Genomic DNA, 7,077 nt, shown 5'->3' on the forward strand with positions numbered 1-7,077 from the left:
TATTTATCTGACTTGCTTTTAAATTATGAACGCTTGCGGACCCTGATGTCCTCTGGTACCGGTCTCATAGTTGTTCCAAGAATGAGGACCAAAACATTTGGTGAGGTCTATTACCATTGTTGCGGTCCTCATCTGTGGAACGGCCCACCAGAGAAGCTTAAGGCTGCAGAGACTGCTGATGTTTTTAAAAATAGGCTTAAGACCTACCTTTTAGCTTAGCTTTTAACAAAATTTTATTTGATCTTAATTTATTTTTAATTTTATTTCACGCTATTTTATTTTCATTTTACTCAACTGTATTTATTTATTCTTAGTTGTTCTTATTGTTTCTTAAGGTTATTTAATCTTTGTTTCAACCCTAGTGTTTTCCTCATGGGGATCCTCCACGCCGGGGGTTTTGCCTGGTCACCCTTGTCTGGGTGGCTGGGGCCAGGCACTGCAGCCTTGTGGCTGTGGTGTGGGTCCCAGTCTGCCCTGATCGGGGTGGTTGTGGTGGTGGTGACTGCTGTGGGACATGGGTGGACTGACTTCTGGTGTGGGTGGTACCCCAAGATATTCTTTCCTCACAGCAGCATCAAGCCAGATGTTTATCACTTTTAATGTTTTATACTGCATTTAGTTTGGAGACAGAGATTGGGGAGTCATGTTTGTGCAGAATTTAGGGGTTTGCACATGTGTGTGCATGTAGTTGTGTGAAAGACTTTGAGTGTTTTTTTTGTTTTTGTTATTATTATTATTATCATTAACATTATTATTATTGTTATGTAGTCTCTTTTGATGTGTGTAAGGGCTCATTTTGTTTTTAATATGCATGAATTGATTTTTTCATGTAAAGCACTTTGTGTTGCCCCAGCATGAAAAGTGCTTTATAAATACAGTTTAATTTTGAGTTTGAACTAAACTACCAAGTCTCTCAAGTGGGCTGCCTCCGAATGAAGCTCTTTTATCTGTGGAAGGAGACCTCAGCAGCAGTAACTGGTCCAGTGGACAGCGAACCAGAGAGGAGGTGAAGAAGGTGTGGTGGAGTGGATCGAATCCCAGCCAAGTGATGACACAGTGTTTTACATACAAGATGGATTAACAGCCATGCCAAGGTGTACCAAGATGTACCAATCCAGTTTTGCCTGTACAACAAAACTGGATTTCCTCTTATTCAGGTAACTTCTGGGTTAACTTTGGGATTTCTGTACAATGAAGCTAATTCACGTCTTACCGGGGCATATTTCTGTGATATTAACATTTAAGTCATGAGAGAGCACAAGATCTTTTTTTTTTTTTTGCGATCAAATTTTTATTAACTTTTATCAAAGAAAGAAACAAACAGATCCCAGTTTCTACAAACATACATTGGTCCAGGACATGGAACGTATCATGGGAAAACAGCATATTTATGCATCAAATGAACACCTTGACAGAAAGACACACATCCACAAGACAGACAAAAAAAACCAAAAAAAAAACCAAAAAAAAAAAAAAAAAAAACCTATGCAGATGTACACACACACACATATACACACACACAAAAATAATAATGATAATAACAATAATAATAAACAATAATAATAACAATTTGGTGGAGGGGGGGACTTTACATCTAATGACAAGAATAACAGTGATACTGTTATGAAATGAAAAGCTTACAACATGTTTTTCAGGGAGTCAGCAGTGCAACGCCAGATGTTAAGAGTGCTGTCATTAGCACCATTAATTCTGGCGGTTGAAAGTTCCATAAACACAACATCCAGAAAAGAGAGAATCCAAGCTGATGTACTGAGAGAATAAGGTGCCTTCCAACGTGTGGCAATCATTTTCTTGGCTGCTGTAAGGCCGGCAAAGAGTACACGCTTCTTCAGTTTAGAAATATTAAAGGTTGTCAGGTCATTCAGAACCAAGAGACGCATATTGACAGGTACAGTTTCTTGGGTCAAAACAGATAATTTGGATGCAACATTGCTCCAAAACTGTGCAACAGGAGGGCATTCCCAGTACATATGAATAAATGTGCCTGGCACTTTTAAAGAACATAGGCTACACAGGTGGTCATTAATAATTTTCATATGATGAAGTTTGACAGGGGTGAGATATGTTCTATGTAAAAAATTAAAATGAATTTGCTGATGGTCTGGGTTGCGTGATGCCTCATAAGTGCTAGACCACACTTTGTTCCAATCAAAATTTTCGGCTATATCCGGGCAGTCTCTTCTCCAGATCCTCTCTATCGGAAGTGTGGAGATGTCCGTTACCAGTAAAAAATTGTATAATTTGGATACCATTCCTGTAGTTTTAGCCTGCTTAGTAAATAGGTCTCGGAGAGGGTGAACCGGTAAAGAATATTGCAATGGGATACCATGTGCCTTCAGCGCCGATCTTAACTGCAAATAAAAAAAAAAGGAAGAAGCTGGGAGATCAAATGCATCCTTAAGATCAGAAAAAGAGAGCAGGCCAGAGGCCCCATAGATATCTTTCAGATAGTGTACACCCCTTCGCTCCCACTGTGGGGCAGAGATAGGTCTTCCACCTATCAGGAGTGCCTTATTGCTGAATACTGGAGAAAGGGTGTGCCACTTGCAAGTGAGACCACAGTGTGATTCAGCTAACCTCCATGTTAGTAAAAGGTGGGAGACAATAGGGCCAAATCGAAGCTGACATTGCTTATTAGATATGCTGACAAAAGGGACATCCTTAAGCACCCACGGGTATACTATGTTGCTTTCTAATGTGAGCCAAGGAACAGCAGGGCGTAAGTCAAACCAGGACAGCAGAGGTCTAAGCACAATCGCCCATGAATAAATTTTAAAATTAGGAACGGCTAGGCCACCATTTTCTCTTCTTCTCTGTAAAGTAGACATTTTCAAACGTGGTCGCTTTCGGTTCCAGATGAACTTAGAGGTTGCAGATTGGAGTTTGCTCCAGTAGTCCGGTGGAGGAGGAAGCGGAATCATAGCGCTGACAAAGTTAATCCTAGGCAAAACACTCATTTTAACAAGAGACACCCGAGCCCGAATAGATATAGGAAGACCATTCCACTGCTCCATGTCCCTCAGAACCTTACTTAGAAGATGAGAGTAGTTGTGTTTAACAATTTGATTTAAAGAAGAGAAAATCTCAATTCCCAAGTATGTAAATTGTTGCACAATAGGGATCGTAACAGGCAGAACTGACATTCTGGCCGAGTCATTTAAATGAAGGAGAGACGATTTCGACCAGTTGATTTTAAAACCTGACATACTTCCAAACCTCTCACAGATGGACAGGAGGTGTGACATAGATTGAGCAGAATTCTCTAGAAATATTAATATATCATCCGCATATAAAGACAGCTGATGCCGCGTATTATGAATAGTGATGGGTGAAATCATACTGGATTGGCGAATCAGCTGAGCTAATGGTTCCAAAGATAGGACAAATAAAGCAGGGCTTAACGGGCAGCCCTGGCGAGAAGATCTTGAGACTGGAAAGGTAGGAGAGAAAATTTGACCAGTTAACACCTGGGCTGAGGGATTTGAATATAAGGTTTGGACTAATCCAATAAAGGGTTTACCAAAGCCCATTGCCTCCAAAACAGACCACAGGAACGACCACTCCAGCCGGTCAAAGGCTTTCATGGCATCAAGTGACAACACAGACATAGGTGTGTTTCCGTTTGGTGCTGCATCAATGACATGAAGAAGACGCCTTACATTGTCTGTTGCCAGTCGTGATTTTATAAAGCCTGTCTGGTCAGGATTAATCAATAACGGCATGTAACGTTCAAGACGGCGAGCAAGGAGTTTGGCAAAGATCTTAAGATCTGAATTTAGTAGACTAAGGGGGCGGTAACTAGAACAATCAGTGGGGTCCTTATATCTTTTTAATAGAAGTGAAATAAGAGCTGTGTTAACATCCCGAGAAAATTTGCCTTTTTCAATGGAGAAAACAATCATATCCATAAGAAATGGCCCCAGCTGATCCCAAAACCTGACATATAATTCAGGAGGGATCCCATCATTACCCGGCGATTTGCCTTTCTGCATGGCCTTTGCTGCGTCTCTCAACTCATTAAGTGTGATTGATTTATCTAAATCAGCCGAATTCATCCTCGAAAGTTTTGGTAAACCTAATTTATTCAAAAATTGATCACATTGCTTTTTGTCTGGGAGCATCTCTGATTTGTATAGATCAGAATAAAATGTTTGAAATATTGTATTTATCTGTTTGGGATCAGTGCAGATACTGCCATTGGGAGATTTGACGGCTTGGATGTCTGAAAAGTTTTCACTATTCCTAATCTTCATAGCCAAAAGACGGGATGGTCTGGCACCATGAAAATAATACCGTTGCCGGGTCCTGTGAATTTGAAATTCCGATTGCTGTTTCATTATGTTATTAATTTCTTTCTTGACTAACGTGCGCTGCAGTGCCACTTGATCCGTAAAATTCTTTTGTAAAATGGAGTCCAACCTGGTGAATTCTGTTTCAAGATCTTGCAACTTAAGGGACCTGGTTTTACGTAAGTTAGAGCTGAATAAAATGGTGTTACTTCTGATTAAGCCCTTAATTGCATCCCAGAGGATTCTGGGATCCTCCACAGAGCCGGCATTGAAACTTATAAATTCTCTGAACCCTGCAACAAACTGATGACCATATGCCTCATTTTTTAACAAAGAAGTATTGAAACGCCATCTAGGTGCGCGCATAGACAGTTGGCCCATGGTTGCAGAACAAAAAACACCTTTGTGGTCTGAGAGAGCAATTGGAAGTAAAACAGCTGTACTAATGGAGTGAAAAAGTTGGGGGGAAGCAAAAAGAAAATCTATTCTGGAGAATGATTTATGTCTACCAGAGAAAAAAGTAAAGTCCTTAATAGAGGGGTTGACTAATCGCCATAAGTCAATAAGTCCCATATTGCCTACCCAGCGTTTTAGAGCTTCTGTGGCCTGCCCCTGCTCCCCCGAGGATGTTGCATTGGACCTATCAAGAGCTGGATCCCACACTGCATTGAAATCAGCGCCCACAACAAAGGAGTAATCTGTTAGGTCCACCATTTTAGTTGTTAGTAAATTATAGAAATCACTGCTGTAGACATTTGGAGCATACGCCGCAACCAAAGCTATTTTCCTGCCATTGAATTCCGTATTAGCAATCACAATTCTACCCATATCATCTGCCCAAGATGACAGCAACCTAATTGGAAGACTGCGTCTCACCACAATGGACACACCCTTAGTTTTAGTGCCTGCCGAGGAGGATGCAATAGTGTGGAAAAATTTATTAGCAAGCCGACCAGCATCTGGTTTTAGCAGATGTGTCTCCTGCAACAATGCAATGTCTACATTTTTTCTTTTCAGCAAACCAAGCGTACTAGTGCGTTTATGAGGAGCATTGAGCCCGCCGCAGTTCCAGACAAGAATATTAAGGTCACCCATAGTCTGTCAGAGGTGTTCTAATGTTCAAACAGAAAATATTACTGCCCTCTCTTTGGACAGAGCCCAGTATAAATGCACTCCAAGTCAAGTTCCCCACCACACAACACACACAGGATGAAAACACAAGACATGAAACATATAAAAAACAGAAAAAGAAAAACATCATCATAAAAACAGAAAAAAAACTGTGAATTAGGTCTGTGATCATCGATGGATATGGGGCAGCCAGGGACAGAAGGGTGACCAGCCCAGCACAGAACAATCAACATTATCCCCGGCTAAAATAAACTGGCTCAGCAACAATGAGGCTAACAACCAGCAGAAAGCTTGAAACTGAACATTTGGACAGCTGGGAAGGATTTCAAACAGGCCACATGAGCAGGAAAAACATATCCTAAAACAACCAATACTATATCAGAAAAAGCGGCATTAAACCCAGTAACAATAACCTGTGCTGAAACATCACTATAGAAGAAGCTAATTCATATCTTAAACAGTTAAAGTATTGAGAGTTTGAGGCTAGCCCTTTATGTAGATGATGAAAGCTCCTTTCTTGTAATCAGCATAACGCAAAATGCATCAGCAGTTCAGATACACGGTACCTTCAGTCAGGCAGGCGTTCATTCCAGCCGAATAAACACCACATCACACCAGGTCGACTCCAGCAGAAGCCGCGGCTGAAACGAACCCACGGTCACGGCGAGAGAGCACCAGTCACATCCCCTGTCGCAGACTCTGGAGTCGGGGTCGGCAAAGAGTCCAGAAAGACCTCCGCCTCTTCGGGAGAGGTAAAGACCTTGTACTGGGCGCCATCCTTAATCTTCAGAGTGGCAGGATAAATCAAGAAAAAATCCAGACCTTTGGCGCGCGCTGTATCCATGGCCTTGTGAAAAGCTCGGCGACGGTTGACCGTGAAGCTGCTGTAATCCGGAGAGAAACGAATCTTCCGACCATTAATGGAGAGTGGGTCCTTCCGTGCAGCGTTCAGAATGGCTTGGCGGGACGGGTAGCGAAGCACATTGAAGATCAGCATTCGACTAATTCCTCGGTTACGACTACTGTCGTTGTAAATGCGGTGTGCTCTCATAATCTCGATTGGAAGGCCAGCAAGGGCAGGGAACCATTTGGGCAAAGAGCGTGTAAGGAACTGAATGGCGTTTGAGCCCTCGAGCCCCTCTTCGAGGCCAGTGACGCGGATGTTGCATCTTCTGTTCCTGTCTTCCATGTCGGCTAGCTTGCGCTCCATGGCATTCAGCGCCTGACCTTGAATGTCCAGTGCGCTGCTGTTGGTTCCAACCGCGGTTTCCAATGCTTTAATGTCGGACTTAATAGCACTGAGACCCGTCGTCAATGCTGATAGTTCCGTCTGGATAGCGCTTAGCTTTCCATCGTTGTCTTTCCCCATCTGTTGAATCTGGGCGAGGCGCGGCTCGAAATAGCCTCGTTGCTTTTCCAGCACGGAATCTGCAATGGCGTCAATGTCCTGCCGGCTGTTTTTGGCTTTTGTGGACATTATTATCTGCTAAATACAAAAACTCGTCGAAGCAGTGTTTGATAGCCCAAGGAAATCAAATATTTAGGAGAGCTGGGCTCGGAGCTCAAGGCCTAGGCTGCCATCTTGTCCAGCTGATCACGTGACACCGAGAGAGCACAAGATCTAACGTATGTCCCT

Source organism: Melanotaenia boesemani, chromosome 1 (assembly GCF_017639745.1).
Source record: "Melanotaenia boesemani isolate fMelBoe1 chromosome 1, fMelBoe1.pri, whole genome shotgun sequence".
Lineage (NCBI taxonomy): Eukaryota > Metazoa > Chordata > Actinopteri > Atheriniformes > Melanotaeniidae > Melanotaenia > Melanotaenia boesemani.